We start from the raw sequence: 26,835 nt of genomic DNA, 5'->3' as shown, positions 1-26,835 counted from the left end.
TCTCATTAAAGATTTTTTATTTCAGCCTGATCAAATAACAACCGGTTTTTAAATTCTTTAGAGACTCCCAGTCTTCTTTCTGGATCAGTCCACTCATCCAGAATCATGTCTTTAATATTTTCGTTTACAGGAAAAAGTATGTATTGTTTCGCTCTAAGTCCGCCAAACATCTCTTCCTGAACTGACCAGGGCTTTTGAACATCTTCAATGCCCATAGTAGCTCTCACAGCCCCCAGTAACTCATCAATATCCTCAGAAGAAAAGTAAAATGTATTTTCGTCTTCTATATTTTGTCTAGAGGTGGAATCCTCCTCGTCCATGTCCTCTGCATCAGAGGAGGATGGAACAGACATTCTAGATTTTTTGGCAGGAGGCAGAGGAGGGACAGACTTGAGGGAAGCCAAGGAGGATCTTATTTCACTTTGAATCAGGGATTTAACTTCCATGAGGATAGACGGTTGCTCTTCCTTTACAAGCTCATTAATGCAAGACTGACAGAGCTTCTTTTTGTGACTTTCAGGGAGTCTTTTTGCACAAGTTGCGCATCTTGTGTATTTAGATTTAACTTTGGGCTCTATCACTCCCTATAAAGAGAGGAGCAACTAGGTATCAGATATTTTAAAAACACATAAAATATGCAAGGTCACAGATATTTTTCCCACAGGGGAACTCACGATAGGAGTAGCCGAGGGTGGGTCTGCGATATCCATCTGGCTTGCAGGGGCATCGGGAGCTGACATCTCACCGGAGCAGGAAACACAGTGGAGGAAGCGGCAGGTTGAATTCACCGCCTCTTTTTCACCCAGCATGGAGTCTGACGTCACCAGTGTGCGCGCGCGCTCTCCACAGTGATCCTAGGCCCCGCCCCCTCTGACAATGTCGGGAACAGAGCGTAGACCGCGGCGCATAGCGTGCCCTTTCTTTTCTGGTCTGCTTCCTCACAGAAGGGAAACCTAGTGGTACTGAGTGAAAACAGGCCCCTGCTGTTCAGGGTCGAGAATCTACTCCCGTATATATCCTCTGCTCAGCTTTAGTAGGAACCGCAGAAGGGCAGAGGGGAAGGAGGACAAAAAGTAACCTCTCTTCTTAAAAGGTATCTATAGAGTGACAGCCTGCAGTGATTCCCCAAGTCTCGCGCATGCGCATTGCACCACTGAAACCCGGCTGAAACAGCCGCAGCAGGGGATGGGATAATAGCGCATTACTACAGAGCGCACCGCGCATGCGCGAGACTTGGGGAATCGCGGCCACACTGCAGGCTGTCACTCTCAGGGGAGGGTTAGGGGGCCCGGTTACCTTGACTTCAAGCTGGCCAGCACTATAGCGCTGATGGAGAATAGAACCATGTTTTTTGAACTAATGCAGCATCGGACAACAGGATGAAACATGATTAGTAACAGGCTGCGGGCTACTATGAGGTACTGCTGGCGGGTGTAGATGCATTTTTGAGGTGACCGGTTCCCTTTAAACAACAAGCCATTTTCTGATGACACATTCCCTTTAAGAGTGTTCACGGTTATAGAGGAAGCATTTACAGCAGTGACATCTACAGGCTAAAAGACAGTACTACACTGTATGAAAAGGAGTGCAATTGTAAGTCAACGTAGATCTAGTAGGTTTTTTATAAAAAAAAAAAAAAAATACCTGTTGTAGGTGGAACAATTCTTATTCAGGAAGAATCCGTTAAAGTATCTGAAAGGCAAGAAATAAATGTGTTATTCAGTATATTCACCGTAAGCTAAGAGGTCATGTTTTATCATAGGTAAAAAGGTAAGAGAAGCAAAGATTCATCCTCATTAGGCTGATGATGATGGGCTGGACAGATAATCAGATGTGATAATGCATAAAGATTTTCTGACAAAGTGGTAAGTCTCTGCATAGTGACCAGCCATGTGCTTCACCTATGCTTGCCAAGAAACATAACACTTCGCAGTAAAGCGCTTCAGTTCTCTGTGGTTTCTGAACACACGGCACACTACTGCCCTGAAACCCTTGTGGTTTCTTTCGATACCATGTTTATCTGATATAAAAGTTTATAGACATGCTGTATTTTTTGCTTTATAATACGCACCTAGGTTTTAGAGGTGGAAAAATCTGAAAATAAATATTTTTCATTAGACTTCAGATCAGACCCCCAACCTTCATCAGACCCACGCTGCACTGTGACCTGGCAAACAGCATCAGGCCATAGTGCGTGCACTACATCTTGACGCTGTATGCAGCTAGGGCCCGGAGAAGAATAGGGCGTGGTGAATACGGGCAGTGCTAGCAGTGGTGTATTCACCATTCCCCCCCCCACCTCCTGTATACTAGTGAGCACTTCCATAATGGAAGCACTTACTAGCATGCTCTTTATAGGACACATTGCCATTTCCCCCCCAAAGTGAGTCTTATAAAGCGATAAATATGTAATTAGTAGACAATGTAATTTATTTTTACATGAAAACTCCATTGCTCTAGAACGCTTGGAATGGGTATGACCCTGGGGTAACGAATCTGTCACCAGAACCACTGTTTGTTCTCATCAGGCAATCTAAAGAAAGAACATGCGACCTGCTCCAAAAGGCTTTTTTTTTTACAATTGCCCTGATGCTTCCTACCACCGTTTTAAAAGCGTACTTATCATTCTGGGTGACTTTTCAGAATAAGCCCAAAAAACAGACTTGGACAGCATTCCAGGGCTAGAATAAGAGCTGGTCAGTGCACGGCTAAATGAGCTCAGCTCAATTTAGCCCATAACATATAATCCATAAAAGAAGAAGGAAGGCCTCGATTGCCAATGTGAAGGAAAAAATAAAATAAAAAATAAAAATCAAGAATGTGTTCTGCCTTCCTTATTCTTTTATGGAGTTCCAGTATAAGCTGTATAACCCTATAATCTGACTATTATATGACTTGTATGTTGCAGTTATTAGTTTTCCCCTTTGTAGACTCTGACATTTTTCTTTTTTCTCCACTTCTCTGTATGACACTCCCAGAAGCAACAGCAGCAAGAAGGACATTATACACAGTAGTCCTGGGCAGTCTGTATGTAAATCCAGCACTGAGGAGAGAAAATGCACTAGACACTGTGGGAGCAATTGTCTCAGCCTCTGCTACTCCTCCTCCTCCCCATAGACTTGTATGAGAAGCAGCTGTAACCTGATCTCTCAGTGAACTACGAAGGACTCATTCACATTTAAATTTTTCACTGACCTGTGCTGTCCGCATTTTCTGCGGACACCACACGTACCCATTGATTTAACCCCTTAACCCATAACGCTGTGTGTATATATATATATATATATATATATATATATATATATATATATATAGCGCGTTATGGGCCCGTGGGTGTATGGAGCGGGCCTCTGCACTGACAGGGAGCAGCGACCGCTCCGCCCCTGTCAATTAACCCCTTAGGTGCCGCGATCAACGCTTATCATGGCACCTGTGAGTGAAGGCAGAGGGATGCGGTTCCCTCTGCTCTCAGATCTGAGCCCCCACAGTGAAATCGCTGGGCTCCGATCTGTTGCCATGGCAGCCTGGACGCGTCTGAAGCTATACACGAGGCATAGCTCAAAATGAAGGGAGTAAAAATCCTATTCACCCTAATAGATCTCTATTAGGGTGAATAGGAGAGGGGTTCAAAAGCTGCCATGTACAAGGCCCCTATGTGGGCTAATAGTTATAAAAACAAAAAAGTAAAAAACAAAAAACAAAAACAAATATATGAAAAGTTTGAATATCCCTCCTTTCCCAATTTTACATATAAAAATACATAAACAAAAAACATTTTTGGGTATTGCCGCGTCCAAAAATGTCTGAACTATTCAAATATTAAAAATTCCTGTGCGGTGAACGCCGTAACAGCGACAAAAAGGAAAAACACTCGATCGATTTGCAATTTTTTTTGGTAATTTTGTCCCCCCCAAAAATTTAATGACGGTGATCAAAACATGGAATATACTACAAGAATGGTATCGATAAAAACTACAGTTTACGCAAAAAACAAGCCCTTATAAAGCTCTGCAGACCGAAATATAAAAAGTTACGGCTGTCAGAATATAGCGATACAAAGAAAACTTAGATTTTTCTAAAAGGTTTTTATTTTTAAGAGTAGTAAAACAAAAACAAAAAAAATGTTCAAGTTTGGTATTGCCGCATTCATATTGAGCCACAGAATAAGAATGTCAGGTCATTTTAGTGCATAGTGAACGCTGTGATGTCAAAACCCCAAAGACCTTGGTGGAATTCAGTTTTCTTTTCAATTTTGCCACACAAATAATTTTTTTCCTGTTTTCTAATACAAGGCATGGCAAATTAAATGGAGGCATTAAAAAAATGCACCTTATTCCCACCAAAAATAAGCCCTCATATAGCTATGTGAGCGGACAAATAAAAAAAAGTTATGGCTTTTGGAACATGAGGAGGAAAAATAAAAAATCTAAAAATGAAAATAGGACCGGTCTTTAAGGGGTAAAATGTGTCTGTTCACATTTCAATATTTTTTTTTTACTGACCGTGGGTCAGTTAAAATAAATAAATAAAAATAAATAAATAACGGGGGCATGCACTACTTTGATCCGTGATGCGGCCCAAGCACGCCCATTAAAGTCTACAGGCCTGTGAAAATCAATGACACACATCTGAGTTGTGTCCATGTTGCGTCCCTTTTTCCACTGAAGACTAATAGGAGATTCTTTGGAAATTAATTTTCAGCTGAGCAACGTCAGTGAATTACGGATGACACACGGATGGTAAAAATGGACACAATGACCAACCACAGACGCTTCACGAATGAAACATGTAAGCTTTTTTGTCACGGTCGTGACACAGAAATGTGAACGAGGCCTAAGGCTGGGTTCTCACCTGAGCATTTACAGCGCGTACGAAGGTGCTGTAAAATGCCCTACACCCCAAGAAGTACAGGAGCTTCTTTGGGGCGTATGGTCACGCGTTCCCGTGCATAGACTTCCGGGAACGCGCGACAATGGGCGTTTGCATTTCAGGAGCCGCGTATGTGAGACGCCCGAAATAATCGCGCATACAGAGCGCTCCTTCGTACGCTCAGGTCTGAACCCAGCGTAACAAGTCTTCAGTTGTCATTACAGGAGGCATGGGGTAGGAGGAAAGTCGTTTCCCTGTAATAAGATACAACACAAAGTTTAACACTTTTACTGATTTATAGAAAAAATATTTGATAGTTACGAAGGAATCCGATATATATCAGCATTAATCCAGCTGACATGTGAGATGTGCTCTGGTCAGCTGAATGTAATGCTGTTCTAATCTCTACAGGTGGCTGCAATTTTAAGAAAATAGCTGTTTTACAAGTAAATTAGGCCCTTGGTGCTCCGAGTGCAGCACTGTTGCACCCAGAAGCTCCACTACTTGTCTTCTATGCCCGGCCCCCAGGCCAGGCATTGAAGACCTATTCATGCCAGGCCCTGAAGTCTCACGGGAGCGTGTTCAACACACGTGCTGTACAGGAATGGAGCTCAGCATAGGAGACAGGGGGCAGAGTCTCTGATTGCAAGGGCACCGCCCTCGTTGCACCCAGTGCCTAATCTACATATTAAAAAACAGCCATTTTCTCAAGTGCCCATCTCGCTGGATTAATGCTGATGTATGTTGTGACAGATTCACCTTAATATCCCTTTTGCAAAAACAATAGTCATGGTTCCTCTTTGTCTCACTGGTTATATTGCTTTGATTTTCTACCAGTTCACTGTATAACTGGGAAATTCTACAAAACATTCTGCAAGTTTACACAGCCCAGCAAATTATTTGGGAAATTTTGCAAGCTTTGCAGAATCAGCCAGCTATAGAGACTGAACAGCTGAACAAGACAATGACAAAATACAGCTCTGTAGATGTACATACCCCATACATCATTTCCAGCCAGAGGGCTCTGTTTATTAATAAAAGCCAAGATTTCCAAAGACATACACATCTGTACAAGTACAGAAAGTACACCTTTACATACTACATGGTGTATACACTAGAAGAGCATGGGTATATAGGTTTGAGGTTAACAATGAATGCTGTCTTTCTAGTATGACATCAATGTTTTATGAACTAAACTGTCCATATTTGGTCACATGTGTCACTACAGCATCCTGGGGAAGCTCTGCTGATGTAATTGTCCATATAATTAGAGAGTTATGTCACTGGAGTGTCAATAAATAGACAGCACAAATCTGGAGCTGCGGGAGTGTGACAGGCAGGTGCTTAAGTCTCCTTGGTGCTGAAATTGGGGTAACTGCTGCTGCCTTTACCCCATGCATGATGCTCCTTTCCATCCTGATCTTCATTTTCTATGCAGGTCCACGAGAGCCTTGAAGTAAATCTCAGATAATCTTACTTCCAGATCACAGCAGACACACTATGCATGGGCAGAATGGCCACAGACCCTACAGTGAAATATCCCGGTGGGCCGATGTCCAGGTACATAATTATTTGATGCTCTCACCTCTACAGGGAGTGCAGAATTATTAGGCAAGTTGTATTTTTGAGGATTAATTTTATTATTGAACAACAACCATGTTCTCAATGAACCCAAAAAACTCATTAATATCAAAGCTGAATATTTTTGGAAGTAGTTTTTAGTTTTAGCTATTTTAGGGGGATATCTGTGTGTGCAGGTGACTATTACTGTGCATAATTATTAGGCAACTTAACAAAAAACAAATATATACCCATTTCAATTATTTATTTTTACCAGTGAAACCAATATAACATCTCAACATTCACAAATATACATTTCTGACGTTTAAAAACAAAACAAAAACAAAAACAAATCAGTGACCAATATAGCCACCTTTCTTTGCAAGGACACTCAAAAGCCTGCCATCCATGGATTCTGTCAGTGTTTTGATCTGTTCACCATCAACATTGCGTGCAGCAGCAACCACAGCCTCCCAGACACTGTTTAGAGAGGTGTACTGTTTCCCTCCTTGTAAATCTCACATTTGATGATGGACCACAGGTTCTCAATGGGGTTCAGATCAGGTGAACAAGGAGGCCATGTCATTAGATTTTCTTCTTTTATACCCTTTCTTGCCAGCCATGCTGTGGAGTACTTGGACGCGTGTGATGGAGCATTGTCCTGCATGAAAATCATGTTTTTCTTGAAGGATGCAGACTTCTTCCTGTACCACTGCTTGAAGAAGGTGTCTTCCAGAAACTGGCGGTAGGACTGGGAGTTGAGCTTGACTCCATCCTCAACCCGAAAAGGCCCCACAAGCTCATCTTTGATGATACCAGCCCAAACCAGTACTCCACCTCCACCTTGCTGGCGTCTGAGTCGGACTGGAGCTCTCTGCCCTTTACCAATCCAGCCATGGGCCCATCCATCTGGCCCATCAAGACTCACTCTCATTTCATCAGTCCATAAAACCTTAGAAAAATCAGTCTTGAGATATTTCTTGGCCCAGTCTTGACGTTTCAGCTTGTGTGTCTTGTTCAGTGGTGGTCGTCTTTCAGCCTTTCTTACCTTGGCCATGTCTCTGAGTATTGCACATCTTGTGCTTTTGGGCACTCCAGTGATGTTGCAGCTCTGAAATATGGCCAAACTGGTGGCAAGTGGCATCTTGGCAGCTGCACGCTTGACTTTTCTCAGTTCATGGGCAGTTATTTTGCGCCTTTGTTTTTCCACACGCTTCTTGCGACCCTGTGGACTATTTTGAATGAAACGCTTGATTGTTCGATGATCACGCTTCAGAAGCTTTGCAATTTTAAGAGTGCTGCATCCCTCTGCAAGATATCTCACTATTTTTGACTTTTCTGAGTGTGTCAAGTCCTTCTTTTGACCCATTTTGCCAAAGGAAAGGAAGTTGCCTAATAATTATGCACACCTGATATAGGGTGTTGATGTCATTAGACCACACCCCTTCTCATTACAGAGATGCACATCACCTAATATGCTTAATTGGTAGTAGGCTTTCGAGCCTATACAGCTTGGAGTAAGACAACATGCATAAAGAGGATGATGTGGTCAAAATACTAATTTGCCTAATAATTCTGCACGCAGTGTAATTAATGCTAGGAGCATCAGGTACTTATGCACCAAGCCAGGAGCCGCAGGTGCCTTCCTAGATTTAACTATCGCTGTCCTCAGGATGGTGATATCAGTATTTTATGCTGCACCGTGGGGTTCGGTTTTGCTGGGGCGGTATTTTGTGCAGCACTATGGTATTGCTGGCCCTTTCTACTTCTGGTGTGGCTTGTGTTGGCACTGTTTACTTTTGTTGCCCCACCTTCTGTGAATTTGGACTTGACTATAACATGGGGTCACTTTTAGGTTCTTTTCCAGTCCACTCCTGGCCGGATTAGTTCGATGATCTGACTGCAGGTCACAAGATCCTGAAGCGCCAGGAACGGAGTCATTTTACGTAGATTAAAGAGGCCGGTAATTGTTTTCACCCTAACCCTTAGCAATGTTACAAATGGAGACCCCAATGGGAAAAAACTAAAAAAAAAAAAAAAAACCTGTATTTGTTCTATTTTAACACATTTAGGGTCTTTGGGGTGTTTTAGGATCTGCTGACCGCCTAACGTCTGTGGGGGAGATTTCAAGACCTCTTTTATGCATACATGAAAACATATTAATGGGAATCCTTCATCTCGAACACAGTCTTGGTCCTAAAGTATAGAAAATATACTCATTTTAGCCTATGGTTGAAATTCTTATGCAAATATTTATTCAAGATACTGGTCATGGAAATCATTTTTGAATCCCGACAGTCATCTGAAAATTGTGCGACAAGAATTGTTAATCATTTGTTTACAAAAATCAATGGAAATCTTCTAGAAGAATAATATCTATAAAGGGGTTTCCAAATCGATCTTCTGATATGATTGAGAGGCAAACTCCTTGAAGAAGGTTGTCTTATTTCAGCAAATGGTATTTATAATGTAGAGAAAGTTAATACAAGGCACTTACTAATGTACTGTGATTGTCCATATTGCCTCCTTTGCTGACTGGATTCATTTTTCCATCACATTATACAGTGCTGGTTTCCTCGGTTACAGACAACCCTACGAGCCATCAGTGCTGCTCGTGCTTGCACAGTATAGGAAAAAGTCAGCCTCTCTGGTGGCCGGGACCATGGGAACTAACATAGGCTGGTGCTTTTTCCTATATTGTGCAAGCACGACCGCCACTGCTGGATTACAAGGCGGTCGTAACCATGAAATCGAGCAGTGTATATAATACTATGAAAGAATGAATCACACCAGCAAAGGAGGCAAAATGAAAAATCAGAATACAATAGTAAGTGCCTTGTATTAACTTTGTCGACATGATAAATACCATTTGCTGAAGTGAGACAACCCCTTTAAGATAAAAAAAAAAAAAAAACGCCTTTCTGGCATCAAGCACTGCAACATACACACAACAAGAAATCAAAAAGATAAGGTGATATGTAGTCTCCCACCCAGCGAGGGTTAGTCTGTTCTCTGATAAAACTATGTCCTTGTTTCCATGGAGATGCTTGCTGCCTACTGTTAAAGCAAATAATAACCATTAAAGTGCAATGTGTACAAAGCCGATGTCTGATCTAAAATCCACATCCTAAGCCGATGCAAATAAGTAGAAGGAAGGGACACAATGATATTCTGTTGAGAATTTGGGTTTGTGCTTGCATCAGGGTGGATTTGATTTAAATCAAAATTATTAAAATCACGATTTAAATCACTCACGATTTAAATCACTAGTCAGTAAGGCTTGATTTCAAATCATAGTTTTCTACATAAAGACTAATTCTTGCTGGTATAACATAATATGCAAGTAGATGAAGATTTTTAGAACAACAACTTTTCATATTAGTTTGATTAGGTTGATTCGGCATTCATAGGTTTGTAGAAGTTAGGATTAAGGTCTTTTTCTCAACTCTGTTCATGTTCTAACATTTTTGCTGTGAAGAAGAGGCATGTGATCTCTGCTGAGTCAAATTCAGTTTTGAGAACTGCAAAAGTAAACCAAGCATCTGTGATAATATCTTGTAGGCAGAGAAACTGCCCAATAATCTCACAAAAACCTCTGGAAGAGCATGACATTGTGAATGGATTAATGGAATTTATTTACCAAAACAATTACACATATAGAAACATAGAATGTGTCGGCAGATAAGAACCATTTGGCCCATCTAGTCTGCCCAATATACTGAATACTATGGATAGCCCCCGGCCCTATCTTATATGAAGGATGGCCTTATGCCTATCCCATGCATGCTTAAACTCCTTCACTGTATTTTCAGCTACCACTTCTGCAGGAAGGCTATTCCATGCATCCACTACTCTCTCAGTAAAGTAATACTTCCTGATATTACTTTTAAACCTTTGCCCCTCTAATTTAAAACTATGTCCTCTTGTAGCAGTTTTTCTTCTTTTAAATATTCTCTCCTCTTTTACCTTGTTGATTCCCTTTATGTATTTAAAAGTTTCTATCATATCCCCTCTGTCTCGTCTTTCTTCCAAGCTATACATGTTAAGGTCCTTTAATCTTTCCTGGTAAGTTTTATCCTGCAATCCATGTACTAGTTTAGTAGCTCTTCTCTGAACTCTCTCCAAAGTATCAATATCCTTCTTGAGATATGGTCTCCAGTACTGCGCACAATACTCCAAATGAGGTCTCACTAGTGCTCTGTAGAGCGGCATGAGCACCTCCCTTTTTCTACTGGTAATTCCTCTCCCTATACACCCAAGCATTCTGCTAGCATTTCCTGCTGCTCTATGACATTGTCTGCCTACCTTTAAGTCTTCTGAAATAATGACCCCTAAATCCCTTTCCTCAGATACTGAGGTTAGGACTGTATCACTGATTTTATATTCTGCTCTTGGGTTTTTATGCCCCAGGTGCATTATCTTGCACTTATCGACATTACATTTTAGTTGCCAGATTTTTGACCATTTCTCTAGTTTTCCTAAATCCTTTTCCATTTGGTGTATCCCTCCAGGAACATCAACCCTGTTACAAATCTTTGTGTCATCAGCAAAAAGACACACCTTACCATCGAGGCCTTGTGCAATTTCACTGATAAAGATATTAAAGGGAACCCGTCACCGGGATTTTGTGTATAGAGCTGAGGACATGGGTTGCTAGATGGCCACTAGCACATCCGTAATATCCAGTCCCCATAGCTCTCTGTGCTTTTATTGTGTAAAAAAAACTATTTGATACATATGCAAATTAACCTGAGATGAGTCAGAGCTTGAAAATATGACTTCTCTGGTCACACAAGATATGACTCTTATGTTAATTTGCATATCAAATAGTTTTTTTTTTTACTAAATAAAAGCACACAGAGCTATGGGGACTGGGTATTGCGGATGTGCTAGTGGCCATCTAGCAACCCATGTCCTCAGCTCTATACACAAAATACCGGTGACAGGTTCCCTCTAAACAATATGGGTCCCAGAACAGATCCCTGAGGTACCCCACTGGTAACAAGACCATGGTCTGAATATACTCCATTGACTACAACCCTCTGTTGTCTGTCCCTCAGCCACTGCCTAATCCATTCAACAATATGGGAGTCCACGTACAGCCTTATTCTACATAATTAAAAAACTAATCTTTATTTCATGATGGAATAACCTTTGGATGGTAATATATTTTCCTCAAAAAGCATTTTATTTAAAAAAAAAAAAATCAGATTTAAATAAAAAAAATCATAGATTTTGATCCACCCTGGCTTGCATGTTTATAAAGTTAAGGAGCCTTTATGTCTGAAAAGTTAAAAATAAAAGATTCAATACAAGGAGCAAAACGCTATAGTGATAAAAGATCTAAAAAGGTTTTGATCTAGTAAATGGCAGATCTGTCATTAACCCTTTCATGACCAAGGGTCATTGATGCCCCAGTATCCAGGTCAAAATTTCCAAATCTGACATGTGTCCATTTATGTGGTAATAACTTTGGAACGCTTTTACATATCCAAGCCATTCTGAAATTGTTTTCTCGTGACACATTGTACTTCATGAGAGTCATAAATTTGAGTCAAAATATTTCACCTTTATTTAGGAAAAAATATTGGGAAAATAAATATCAATTTTCAAAATTGCAATTTCTCTGCTTTTAAAACAGAAAGGGATACCTCATAAAATATTTATTACTTAACATTTCTCATATGTCTACTTTATGTTGGCATCATTTTGTAATTGTCATTTTATTTTTTTAGGACATTAGAAGGCTTAGAAGTTTAGAAGCATATATTAAAAATTTTAAGAAACTTTCAAAAACCCACTTTTTAAGGACCAGTTCAGTTCTGAAGTCACTTTGTGGGGTTCACATAGTGAAAACCCCCCATAAATGACCCCATTGTAGAAACTACACCCCTCAAGTTACGCGAAACTGATTTTACAAACTTTGTTAAACCTTTAGGTGCTCCACAAGAATTAAAGGAAAATGGAGATTAAATTTCTAAATTTCACTTTTTTGGCAGATTTTCCATTTTAATCCATTTTTTTCTTTAACACATTGAGTTTTGTTTGGCTGTTAACCCTCAATCTTTAATACCCTGATTCTGCGGTTTATATAAACACCCACATGTGGTCGTAAACTGCTGTATGGGCACACGGCAGGGCACAGAAGAAAAGGAACGCCATATGGTTTTTGGAAGGCAGATTTTGCTGGACTGGTTTTTAGATTACATGTCCCATTTGAAGTCCCCTTGATGCACCCTTACAGTAGAAACTCCCAAAAAGTGACCCCATTTTGAAAACTAGGGGATAAGGTGCCAGTTTTATTATTTGGGGTACATATGATTTTTAATTGCTCTATATTACGTTTTTTTGTGAGGCAAGGTAACCAAAAAAAAAATGGCTGTTTTGGCACAGTTTTAATTTTTTTTACAAGATTCATCTGACAGGGTATATCATGTGCTATTTTTATAGAGCAGGTTGTTACGGACGCAATGATATCAAATATGTCTACTTTCTATGATGTTTGTTTCAGTTTTACATAAAGCATTTTTGAAAAATAAAATTAGGTTTGTCGCCTTTTCTGAACACCATATTTATTTATTTTTTCTGCCGATCGTCTTTTGCAGGGGCTCGTTTTTTTGCAGAAAGAGTTGAGGTTTTTATTGGTACCATTTTTGGCCACATAGGATTTTTTGATCATTCATTATTACACTTTATGGGGCAAGATGACCAAACAATTGGTTGTTTTGGAACAGTTTTTATTTATTTATCTTTACAGCATTCACCTGAGGGGTTAGATCATGTGACATTTTTATAGAACAGATCGTTACGGATGTGGAAATACCTAATATGTATACTTTTTATTTATTAAAGTTTTACAAAATAATAGCATTTCTGAAAATTATATTTTAGTGTCTCCATAGTCTGAGAGGCATAGCTTTTTTATTTTTTGACCGATTGTCTTAGTTAGAGTCTCATTTTTTGCGGGATGAGGTGATGGTTTGATTTTTCTCTATTTTTTATAGGAAAAGGCAATTTATTTTATTTTTACCTTTATTATTTTCACTTTTTTTTTTTTTAATCGAGTCTCACTTGGATCTTGAAGATCCAGTGGGGCTGATCTTCTAAGGGGTTACAGCAGAGTGTCAGCATACAGCTGACACTCGATGTTGATGGCAGTGGCTCAGGAACGGAACCGCCGCCATCAAATACAGCAGGGGGACCGCATCAGGCGCACAGTTGGGGGCCGGATACATTGGGGGGGTGCGCATCAGGGGCAGGCGGGGACAGATGGGGCAGGGACGGAAAGGAGGAGGTACCGCCAGCATGGAGGTGGCACGAATGGGACAGAGCACATGGCAGGCGAATAGGTTGGAGCCGGTGCCAGTCCCATCAGCTCCCCCCAGTACCATCACCCCCCATGCCATCAATCCTCTGTGCCATCAGCCCCTCCGATGCCAATTTGCCCTCAGCTCCCCCAGTGCCACCATTTCCGCTCCTAGTCTCCAGCAGCTCTTTAATACTTAACTCCCCTGTAGGGACGCCACTCCACAACTCCTCTGTCTTCTTATCCGCGTGCTGCACTGTCATGCAGCATCAGGTCATAGTGCACATATGCGTGCACTATGTCCTGACGATGTGTCAGGAGGACAGTGCAGCGCAGGCCGGCGGGTGACCACGGAGCAGTGAGTAGTAGCAAGCACTTCACTCCCGTTCTGTGGTCACATGACACAAACGAATCCTCGATGCAAAAATTTTGCATCACAGGGCTGAAGATGGCGACCAAAATAGACCCTCCGCTGTTCTGCCTCTAAGAAGAAAGGGCTTTCATCCAGCAGAGAAACGCTGCATCTGCTGGGTGAAGATCCGCCCCTCACACTATCTGGAATAGAGGGTGGGCGTGGCTTGGGTTCCCGCGTCTTTAGCTGCTGTCTGCAAAGATTCTGTTTCCTGCTAGTTTAATTTACATAGGATTGCACTAAGCAAAACTGTATTTTTAGTATACCCTCCCCTTGGCGCCATCAGCTAACTTTATGACTGTCACCTCCAGCGCTTGACTGCTATTCCCCCATGTTTTTATATCCTTATCTCAGCTGTCTCTGAGTCCTATGGAAGCAGAGACAGCTGATAGTAATGGTGAGGCAGGGAGCTTCCCTTTCCACCATAACCAGCGATCGCCAGCAGCAGCACGATGTAGTGTCAGACATCGTGCTGCTGGTCTGTGTAGCAGGAGGAGGGGTAGGCTGGGAATCAGCTGTGAGCTCATCCTCCTACACAGCAGCCCGATGTGTATCTGTACACCGCGCTGCTGCTGGGGAGGACTCTGCTGGAGATGAGATCCTGAGGAACTAGGTGAGTATTTATAATTATTTTTTATTTCCTTCGAGAGGACACATGGCTGCATAAATAGTATGTAGGGGGGCACGTGGCTGCATAACTAGTGTATAGGGAGGCACATGGCTGCATAACTATTATATATAGGGGGCATAACTAACATATAGGAGGGCACCTGGCTGCATAAGTATTATATATAGGGGGCATAACTAACATATAGGAGGGCACCTGGCTGCATAAGTATTTTTGCCGGTCTCATAGAAAATGAATGGAGGGCGGCTGTGCATGCGCAGTGTGCCCTCCTTCACCTTCAGGGCTCGGTTCTCAATATAGATGCGGTCCCAGCGGTGGGACCCACACCTATAAGACAATGGGGGCACATCCTAGCGGTATGCCCCCATTGTCTGTAATTAGACAACCCCTTTAAGTGATTGGCCTGTTAAGGATTACAGTGGGGATAGTTTATTTTAACCCATTCTGTGTCACATATAGAAGAAAACTGGTTTGAAACCCCCTTAAAAAATTAACTCCTTAAAGGGTTTGTATACACTAATTTCTGAGACTGGCAGGACCTTTGTTGGTGATCATACTTAATCTGATCCCCAGTGCGGGGTCCCGGCTCGTTTGCGCCACAGCCCTCATTGCTCGTCTTGAGCCAATTTGACGCCGTTACCGCCAATAACTGATCACTGCTTCCCTTGCATTATGTTAAATGGTCATATGATCTCCACTGTGGCCAGTGATTGGCTGCAGCGGCATCAAGATAAAAGTTTTCATGGAGAAACCCAAGACAAGCAGCGGAGGCCCGGAAGTGAATGAACCAAGGCCCAGCATCAAGGGATCAAGGAAGCAGGATCAGCAACGCAAATCTGGCTTGTCTGAGAGTTCGTAGAAATTAGTGCACAACCCCTTTAACTGTGTGGGCTGTAGCCTAGGAAACCTCATGCTCCTAAGCATCTACAGTAGCTATGTGGGTGAGTAGCTGGGGGTTTTAATGGAGGAACAGTGAGGGGGTGTAATGACGGTGAGCCTCAAGATTGATGGGGTTAGAAGAACAAATCAAAAAAGGAGGAGATATAATTACTATATCATTTAAAAAATTTAATGTATTTAACATTTTGGCTACTAAAAATTTTATTTGCCTCCTAAATTTTTCAGGTCAGGAGCCAAATGCTCATTGATATTTTTTTTTAGTCTGGAGCACTGCATCAAGGATTTTTTTGTGTCGAATTACTCGATTCAATCGAGTAATCGTTTCAGCCCTAGCAGGGACAGATCAGAGATGGGGCCCCAGCACGGCAGACGTGCCAAGAGGCGGCCAGACAAAAACCGGACACCCTACAACGTTCTAAATACAGGTCTACCTGTCTATACAGCAGCGAGAACCTGAAAACCCCTTTAAAAGGGCATCTGTCACCAACAACCTCCCAATCCAACTGTTTGCATAGACACATAGCTGTGGTTCACCTGACTAAAATGCTGTTTTTCTTTTCTTCCAAAACACGGATACTGGTCATCCACATTTTGTGGAAAGGAAGAAAAGAAGCCCCCTTATTGAACAGTCCCATCTTTATCCATAATGTGGACAATAATAGGACATAATATAATTTTTTTTTTTAGAACAGCCATGCGGACATTTCGCATACGGAATCATTTCTTGAAGTGAATGGTTCTGCATACAGGCTGCAAAAAAAATTACAAATTATGTGCATGAGTCCTTATGATACTTTTGATATTTGAAAATCTGGCACCTGGACTGCATGGAAATACGCCAAATTTATTAACTTTGTAACTGGTGCTTGTATTGCTAGCCTTAGTATATTTCCCCCGGTATTCTTGGGCAGCAGATTGCTGTTTACACAGCACGATCTGCTGCACAGAAACTATGATTTTTGGTGCTCATTCATCGGGAGATTGGGGGGCACCTTATCCCTGATAACTGGTCTGATGACCGGTCCATGTAAAAGGACCTTCAAGCACATAAGACTATGTGCACAGAGTCCGTGTGGCAGCGCAGAGTAACAGTGCGAGTCCATTCATTTCAGTGGGTGCCATACTGCGGACTCCTGCAATACAATCTGGAAAATGTGACTTTTGGTGTCTTTTTTTTAATAGCAATCCTGCAGACATTGAATATACAGTATATTTATATATATTACTTAATACTGTCATATGTTCTGTTATATGCAGAGGTCACACAAAATTCTTTCCAGAAGAGTAAAAATATTCCTCTGACCATTTTTGAGGAGTATTTTTAGCCGAGGAGTACGAAAATTTTTAGTTATTCATATATATAATATGTAGACTTATATAACATTAAGGGGTTGCTATTCATGCAGGGAAACCATTACCAGTCTCCTCTATAATGTCTTCCATGCAGAAATAGCAAATTTTGACCATTTTAAATTTCTCTCTCAGAAGACTGAATCCCTACCTGTCACGTAGGGATCGGAGCAGTAGACTGTGCAAAACTCAATGCAATAAGAATTTAACAGGGACGTCTGATGGTTGTGGCAGGGAGCAGTGGTGGTCTGGTGGCACTGGGTGGGGTCTGAGGCAGTTATAGGACAGTCTTATACACAATATATCGGACTGTTGATACCCTATAGTCTTCTCTGTGATCTCTGGAAAGTGTGCTCCATACGGGAAACTTACATAGAAAAACTAATAGCCAAGAGGCTAAAGAAAACCCGGCTTCTGACCTTTATGTTAAATCATAACTTTTATTTGATTGCTCTGATACCTAAACACCAAACACCTTTGAGACTCTATTAACACTACTATCAACATAACTAAATCAACGTAACACTACTATATAAAAAACCTTCTGTCTCTCTAGATTACCTTATAATGATAGCAGTGTTAATAGAGTCTCAAAGGCTTATAAAAAGTAGGGTACATGCTTTTATAGACCCTTGAGAGACTATTAACACTACTATCAACATAAGGTCATCTAGAGAAACAGCAGGTTTTTAAAATTCTTTTCCTTTTGGCGTTTAGGTATCAGAGCAATCAAATGAAAGTTACGATTTAACATAAGAAGCGGGTCAGAAGTAGGGTTTTGTTTAGCCTCTTGGCTACTAGTTTTCCATTGATAAACCTCCACTTGGAGCTCCCAGCAGCAGATAGAAGCCTGCAGGGCACTTCTGGTGTGACATCACCTGGGCACAAGTCTGACACTTACACTTCTCTCTGTCTTTGCTCAGCAGAGGCTCCATTCCAGCCATGCTTACCCTTCATCAGCAGTCGGCAATGGCGCAGGTGGTTGCTGCTGTGTGTTCAGCGCGCGGGAGAAGGGGTGTGAGAAGATCGGCCAATGGCACGGCAGCCTGTGGATACTGACAAATCAGCAGCCTCCTCTCTAATAACAAAGCTCCATACTGTGAGGAGCTTTGTGACTGGATTGCTGTGCCGCTCACAGCGCTTCGTGCGCTCATGAATGGCAGCGAAATCATTGTGCGTATTCATACTGTAACGGACCGTTTCAGCAGACAAGGGGTTAAAATCCGTTTAGGCGATAAGCCCCTTTTCTGAGAGACAGGCACAGCTACTGCAGAACACCAAACTCCCGAACTGGATACAAAATAGCACTCCAAACTGGAACCTCACGAATAGCTGCTAGCAGACGAACAGGGATCAGCTTACACTTCTGGCAATCGGTCTTCTAACAGCATACAGTGAATCCCCCCAATAACAAGACAAGGCTCCGTGTTGAGGGTCAAGCAGTGGTCTGACTGTACTTCACGTACAGCCTCTTTTATTCACAAACCACAAACATAGTACTGCCCACAGGGGTTTGAAATACAACCAATCAGTAATTTACAACACATACAATGTAACTACAGCAACCAATCGTTCACGCCCCCAGAGGACCAGAATGAAGACTGTGACATAGGACAGATACAACATATCCCCACAATGCATCATGGTCTCCTTCTCTCTGTCCCGGAGACAACCTGAGGAGCAATCCAATTATCTCTGAGGACAAAGGGAGATCGCCAATACACATGTGAGGACAACAGAACAGACATCACCATTTTAAACACACAATGGGACAATGGCACAATAGAAACACATCCAGCATTTTCCTCCCAAGCTGACAAGTTACACTTATTATAAATTGTTACAACTTTGTGAGTTTTCCATTGGCCATACATATAACTTACATCAATTTAAACAGTATAACTTGGGGACAAACCTATCCAAAATTCACTTGAATAGGTTCAGGGGTTTAAAAGTTAGTATATGGCCCATAATTCAGGGGCAAGAGGCCAGCAGCCAGTCCTCTCCAAAACCCAGTGGCGAGGTTGGTTTCGCCACACATACGCATCAGGCGCTTTTTAGGGAGTAAAACTGCCTGTACAGGCGTCTCTGACCTCTGGTTATATGAATGGTACAGATGACCATCAGGTTCGGAAACGCCAAAGAGATCAAAGTGAATTAAAGGGGTTTTCTGGGAATAAACGATTGATGACCTATCCTTAGAATAAGCCATCAATATCAGATTGGTGGGGTCTGACTCCCTGCACCTCCGCCAATCAACTATTTAAAGAGCTTGCAGAGCTCCAGCTAGTGCTGTGTCCTCTTTCTAGGCCAGTGACATCATGTTCATCGGTCACACGGCCTATGTGCAGCTCAGTCCCATTCAAGTATACAGTTACCGGCTGCAATACCAAGCACAGGCACTAAATTTATGGTCCTGTGCTTTATATACCGTGAGGGAGTTGGACCCCCACTGATCTGATATTGGTTACTGATCCTGAGGACAGGTCATCAATATTATACTGTTGGAAAACTCTTAAACATTTGGGATAGGGGGGGGGGGGGGTCGTTTACTAAGCTGAAATACACCTAAATTAGGCGTATTTCAGGAGCAGATGGCGGTGCAATGTTAGTTGCACTGCTATCTGCGACACGCCGGTTTTAAAATTGTGGGCGTAGCAGGGAAGGAAACGGGCTGGCAGGCCAGTCTCATTCATCCTTTTCCATGCCTGTTTGGGGTTCAAAATGGTCTAAATGTAAGACCGCTCGGAAGCTATATTACATTTAGAACTGGCGCTGGATATTTAAATGAAGATGTACCACTGCTATGTATAGATGTAAATGTATAAACACTGATACTATTTTAGCGTTGATATTACTGTAGAATTGCCCATCACCGCCACAATATGCAACAGAAGGGACATCAAGAAAACTGCATCCTCACATACACAGAGTGTAGTTTCAGTTCCCAGTAAACCATGACTGGCTATATTTGCCATTATAACTCAATGAAAGATGATTTCTTGGAGAAAATGAAGGTTTTAAAGGTTTCCTTAACAGAGGAAACCTTTAAAAAAAAATAATAATTTGAATTCTATAAATCTCATACAGCGTCAATTCTGCAGATGTAATTCAAGTCTAACTGGGTGATATATACAAATAAATTAATTCTACGCTGATCATCCAGTAGCAATATAGGATCTCAGGCAGATTGTAATATAGGTGGTTTGGGTGGCTGCCCAGGTCTCAAGGTCACCCAAAGTGCTCATCATTTAATATGCCACTGCTCCATCAGTGTATGTAGCATGGCTGCACAGTTTAAAGGCTCTCCCTTGAGAAATTGGGGCGAGAATATTCATGATCTGCCTGATCATATAGAGAACTGTGTAGCTGGACATCTGCAGCTGCAGAGTCCTCTTTATCCTCTCCCTGAACTCATTTGTAGGACCAGTACAGAAGGGTACTCCACTGGAGCCCACATATAAAAGATGAACCCTTCAATTGACCCAGACCATCAGGGATATAGAAATCTACCCAATAACCATTTATCTGCCTTCCCCCACCAAGGAAACTAGCATTAAACCATTCTGTGTCCTAGACCACCAATGATGCAGACCTTTACCCCTTCACTGCTACAGACCTCCAGGGATGGTGTCATTAACTTCTCTACTGCCCTACATACACCTTCCAAGTTCTTAAGTTCTGCTGTATGCCAAAGTACTGCTGCTGTAGACTAAATGTGTTGTAGCCTGGACCTGAAGAAGAGCCTGGGAGTGAGGAGTGCAACAATGGGATTCTAGTCTGGGGTCTGGAATTAGAGGTCTAGCACAGAAAAGTGGTGTTGACAATTGACAGAGCGTTTGTGTGGAAGAGGTGGGGGGGGGGGGGGGTAGTTTGAGTAACAGCCCTGGGCTTATAGTCTATTTAATCCACCACTGCATAAGATTATAAACCATAAAACCTTTTACATGAATATGTTGTTACACTGCAAAAAAGATAGAACATGTCCTCTATTTGTCCATTTTGCAGACAAGGATAGGATATTTCTATGGAAGTGAAAAGAAAAATGGTGGCATGCACATCAGTATCCGTGTTTTGCAGATCTACGGTTTGCGGAGCCCAAAACACATACGATCGTGTGCAAGATCATTGCAGGCCAAGTACTGTATCATTTTGTACTGGGTTTTTTGACAGTCCACACATGCCTACAGCAAGTACCTTTATCTTGTTGGCAAGCAGAAATCTAAATTTACATTTTACGTGGGGTTCTATTTTTTGCTAACAGATTGAGAAGGTAACTATCATTTCATAACAGGCGAGAGAAGACAAAAATAACCCTTAGAAAAACATCTGAGCGATTTACGTTATTTTGCATACATCTGCCAACACCCATTACAGCATCAAAATACTAATCTGCATAAATCTATAAAGGAAAATAAGCCGCGTACAGCTAAGCGAAGACTAATTACAATCTTGTATTCTCAGCTCCGTTATAACAAACTCATTTGTAGTTTTGTATCTGTGAAATTCAATGGTGCATGGGAAATAGGCAATTTAATGTAAATCACGCCATGATGGGGTACAAAGCATGCCAACTGTGGAGGCATTATGTCACTGAGAAAGGCATAAATAATGTAGCATTAAATCATTAAGCTGGCCCGTTCTACTTTTACAAGACAGATAATCAACCACAATCAATACAGCTATAAATTCTACATCATTGTAAAACATTTTTCTCCTACAATCGTAATAATATTTAACAGACTGGCTGCCTGTACAACAGATTCATAGTCATAATGCACAGGCAATGGGGATTAGGAGCTACTGATTAAGTATAATAACCATCCATAATTTATGGACTGCACAGCCATCAGAATGGAGAAAAGTTATACTTTCTTGTTTTTACAATTTGGGATATACCTAGAGCTAGCCATACACAATTGTCAGATGAACTAGCCGATGGTCCACATCACTATATTGCCCTAGATTTGACATATTTACGGTAATTTGGGAAAGTACACTACGCTTTTCCATCCTGAGGAAGTCTATTTCACAGATACACAGTTCTTACAGTAAAGAAGCTTTGACGCTTCTGGAGACTGAACCTTTTCTTCTCTAGTCGGAGGCAGCGCCCCCTTGTCTTTTGAGGGCATTTTACATGGAACAGTTTTTCACCGTATTTTTTGTATGGCCCATTTATATATTTACATAGTAACATCGTTTATAAGGCCGAAAAAAGACATCTGTCCATCCAGTTCGGGCTGTTATCCTGCAAGTTGATCCAGACAAAGGCAAAACACTGGAGGTAGAAGCCAACTTTCCTTCCCGACTCCAAATCAGGCAGTCAGAATAACTCCCTGGATCAATGACCCATGTCTAGTAACTATAGCCTGTAATATTATTACATCCAGAAATACATCCAGGCCCCTCTTGAATTCCTTTATTGTACTCACCATCACCACCTCCTCAGGCAGAGAGCTCCATAGTCTCACTGCTCTTACCGTAAAGAATCCTCTTCTATGTTTGTGTACAAACCTTCTTTCCTCCAGACGCAGAGGATGTCCCCTTGTCACAGTCACAGTCCTGGGGATAAATAGCTGATGGGAGTGATCTCTGTACTGACCCCTGATATATTTATACATAGTAATTAGATCTCCCCTTAGTCATCTTTTTTCTAAAGTGAATAACCCTAATTTTGATAATCTTTCAGGGTACTGTAGTTGCCCCATTCCAGTTATTACTTTAGTTGCCCTCCTCTGGACCCTCTCCAGCTCTGCTATGTCTGCCTTGTTCACAGGAGCCCAGAACTGTACACAGTACTCCATGTGTGGTCTAACTAGTGATTTGTAAAGTGGTAGGACTATGTTCTCATCACGGGCATCTATGCCCTTTTGATGCAACCCATTATTTTATTGGCAGCAGCTGCATGACACTGGTATTTGCAGCTTAGTTTGCTGTTCACTAAAATTCCTAGATCCTTTTCCATGTCAGTATTAGCCAGTGTTTTACCATTTAGTACGTACGGGTGACTTGCATTAATCCTTCCCTTGTGCATAACTTTACATTTGCCAGTTTAAAACTTCACCTGCCACTTCTCTGCCCAAACCTCCAATCTATCCAGGTCCCTCTGTAGCAGTATACTGTCCTCTTCAGTGTTAATTACTTTACTGTCATCTGCAAAAATTGATATTTTACTGTGCAAGCCTTCTACAAGATCATTAATATATTGGAGAATAGGGCCCAATACTGACCCTGAGGTACCCCCCTAGTGACAGTTAATAACCACCCTCTGTTTTCTATCATTGAGCCAGTTACTTACCCACATACAGACGTTTTCTCCCAGCCCGAGCATTCTCATTTTATATACTAACCTTATATGTGGTACAGTGTCAAATGCTTTGGAGAAGTCCAGATATACAACATCCATTGATTCACCACTGTCAAGTCTAGAACTTACCTCCTCATAGAAACGGATTAAATTAGTTTGACATGACCGATCCCTCATGAAGCCATGCTGATATGATGTTATGTGCTTATTTTCCTTGAGGTACTCCAAGATAGCATCTCTTAGTAAATAGTTTATCCACGACTAAAAATTGTAGTTAGGTGAGTGATGACAGCTGGGCAGAGGGACTGGAGGAGGTGTGATGGAATAGGATCACTGCTAAAAGGTCATGGGTTGAGAAGAAGATAGAAGCCTGGAGACTTCTTCCTCTGTTATAGGGTCAAAAAAGAAGAGAGAGCATGTGGAGGAATTGGAGGGAGGAGGATTGAAATTATTTGGGGCTGGGAGATTATTTCCTGCCGGATACTGCCAATCTTGTCTCTGAAGTAAGTGGCCATGCCATCAGCGCAGAGGTCAGTGACAGGTGTTGGAACTTTAGGGCTTAGAAGTGAGTGAAAATTGTCAAAAAGGCTTTTTGGGTTATTAGAGAGAGAGGAGATGAGAGAGGTGAAGTACTTTTGCAATATTGAGAGCCGAATTGTATGTTTTGAGCATAAATTTATAATGGAGAAAGTCTGCTGATATTCGCAATTTTCTCCGTAAGCGTTCTGCAGATCTGGAGCAGCGCTAGAGAAAACGTGTACATTCCAGATGAGGCGGCACCAACTCTTTGTAAAGTGGTAATATTACATCCCTGCCCCGCGAGTCCATGCCTCGTTTAATGCATGACAATATCCTGGTGGCCTTAGAAGCAGCTGATTGACATTGTATGCTGTTATTTAATCTACGATCTGCAAGGACACCCAAATCCTTTTTTAAAGTGACTCTCCCAGTGCTACATCCCCTAGGACATATGATGCACATAGATTATCACTACCCAGATGCATAACTTTACATTTATCCAGATTGAACCTCATTTGCCAAGTTGATGCCCAATCACTCAGAGTTCAACTCACCTTGTATTTTATGGACATCTTCCATAAACTGTACAATACTTCACAGCTTAGTGTCATATGCAAAAATGGTGCTATTAATCCCGTCCTCGACATCATTAATAAATAAATGTAATAATAGAGGACCCAGCATTAAACCTTAGGGGTTACCACTTATAACCCGGGACCATTCTGATTAGGAATCATTGACCACAACTCTTTGGACACGGTCCTTCAGCAACTTTTCAATCCAATCCTTTGCTATGGAAAGAATCATACTCATCTGCCGCTCTGGTCCTGTGTGCCGGCTCCCATATGATCATCTTCTGGGCCGGGACTTGTTTAATTCATCCCTGCGACAGGCATGATGATCTTCTCCACTGCAACCAATAACTGGCATAAGCAGTGATGTGTTTCTTGTGGAACGTCCTCATTGAATCCAGTCATTGGCTGCAGCAGAGCAGATGATCATGCCGGAGTGGAAGTAAACAAGCAGCGGACCAGAAGATGGACGCATGGGAGCCAGTGCGCAGGACCGGAGCAGCGGATGGCAGGCAAGTATGAATCTTTCCATAGCTGAGGCAGGCTGCGGGCTCCTGTGAAAATATATGTATTCTCAGACAACTCGTTCATGGCAGCACTGAATACAGCAGATACAGTTTTTACATATTTCTTTTTTCCCCATTTAGACTTTAGCACGAGTCTCTGCATTTCCAGGACATACATATAGAGCTTTTCTAACAATGCATATATTTCTTACAATTAAGTGTATAAGTGTTTTTCAGTTATTAAATGCATACAGCACTGCATATTTACAGCACCTTGAAAAAGTATTCATACCCATTGAACTTTCACATTTTTTCATGTTACACCCACAAACAAATGTATTTTATTTTATTGGGATTTTATGTTATAGACCAACACAAGCAAATATAGGTTTAGTAAAAAGAAAATATGATGCATGTTTTTCAAAACGTCATAAAATAAAAAAAATCTGAAAAGCGTGGCGTGCATTTGTATTTAGTCCCCTGTACCCCTAAATAAAATCCAGTGTGACTTGTTAACTTCAGAAGTCACTTAGGCCTCTTTCACACTTGCGTTGTCCGGATCCGGCGTGTACTCCATTTGCCGGAGGTGCCCGCCGGATCCGTAACACCGCAAGTGAACTGAAAGCATTTGAAGACGGATCCGCCTTCAAAATGCGTTCAGTGTTACTATGGCACCCAGGACGCTATTAAAGTCCTGGTTGCCATAGTAGTAGTGGGGAGCGGGGGAGCAGTATACTTACAGTCCGTGCGGCTCCCGGGGCGCTCCACAATGACGTCAGAGCGCCCCATGCGCATGGATGACGTGTCCATGCTATTACGTCACCCATGCGCGTGGGGCGCCCTGACGTCACTCTAAAGCGCCCCGGGAGCCGCACGGACGGTAAGTATACTGCTCCCCCGCTCCCCACTACACTTTACCATGGCAAACAGGACTTTGGTTACCATGGCTGCCGGGACACTATTCAGAAAAAGCTAAACGTCGGATCCGGTAATGCGCCGAAACGACGTTTAGCTTAAGGCCGGATCCGGATTAATGCCTTTCAATGGGCATTAATTCCGGATCCGGCCTTGGGGCAAGTGTTCAGGATTTTTGGCCGGAGCAAAAAGCGCAGCATGCTGCGGTATTTTCTCCGGCCAAAAAACGTTCCGGTCCTGAACTGAAGACATCCTGATGCATCCTGAACGGATTTCTCTCCATTCAGAATGCATTAGGATAATCCTGATCAGGATTCTTCCGGCATAGAGCCCCGACGACGGAACTCTATGCCGGAAAAGAACAACGCAAGTGTGAAAGAGCCCTTAAGTAGTAAATGCGCCCACCAATGTGTAATTTATTCTCAGTATAAGTACAGCTGTTCTGTGAAGGCCTCAGAGATTTGTTAGAGAACATTAGTGATCAAACAGCCTCATGAAAACCAAGGTCAGGGATAAAGTTGTGGAGAAGTGTAAAGCAGGGTTAGGTTATAAATAAAATATTCCAAGCTCTGAACATCTAATGGAGCACTGTTCAATCAATCATCTGAAAACGTATAGAACAACTGCAAAGACATGGTTGCCCACCTAAATGGACAACACAGGCACGAATTAGAGAAGCACCAAGAGGCCCATGGTCACTCTAGAGGAGCTGCAGAGATCCTCAGGTGGGAAAATCTGTCCACAGGACAACTAAGTCGTGTACTCAACACACCTGGACTTTATGGAAGAGTGGCGAGAAGAAAGCCATTTTTGAAAGCAAGCCATAAGAAGTCCCATTTGCAGTTTGTCACAAGCCATGCAGGGGGCACAGAAAACATATGGAAGAAGGTGCTCTGGTCACATGAGACCACAGTGGAACTTTTTGGCCTAAATGGAAAATGCAATGTGTGGCAGAAAACAAACACTGCACATCACCCTGAACACACCATCC

The 26,835-nt window shown here is 42.0% G+C and overlaps 1 protein-coding gene across 1 annotated transcript in view; it reads right to left on the bottom strand.

The window, feature by feature from the left end:
- Nucleotides 1–26,835, bottom strand: part of PAG1 (phosphoprotein membrane anchor with glycosphingolipid microdomains 1) — a 257,231-nt gene that overhangs the window by 177,915 nt on the left and 52,481 nt on the right. The window contains exon 2 of the mRNA XM_040433064.1: nucleotides 1,645–1,692. The gene's annotated coding sequence lies outside the window, so the exon portion shown is untranslated. The remainder of the gene's footprint in view (nucleotides 1–1,644; nucleotides 1,693–26,835) is intronic.

This window comes from Bufo bufo, chromosome 5 (genome assembly GCF_905171765.1).
Source record: "Bufo bufo chromosome 5, aBufBuf1.1, whole genome shotgun sequence".
NCBI lineage: Eukaryota > Metazoa > Chordata > Amphibia > Anura > Bufonidae > Bufo > Bufo bufo.
Note: the sequence above shows the minus strand (reverse complement) of the source record. Positions and strands in the feature narration are given on the sequence as shown.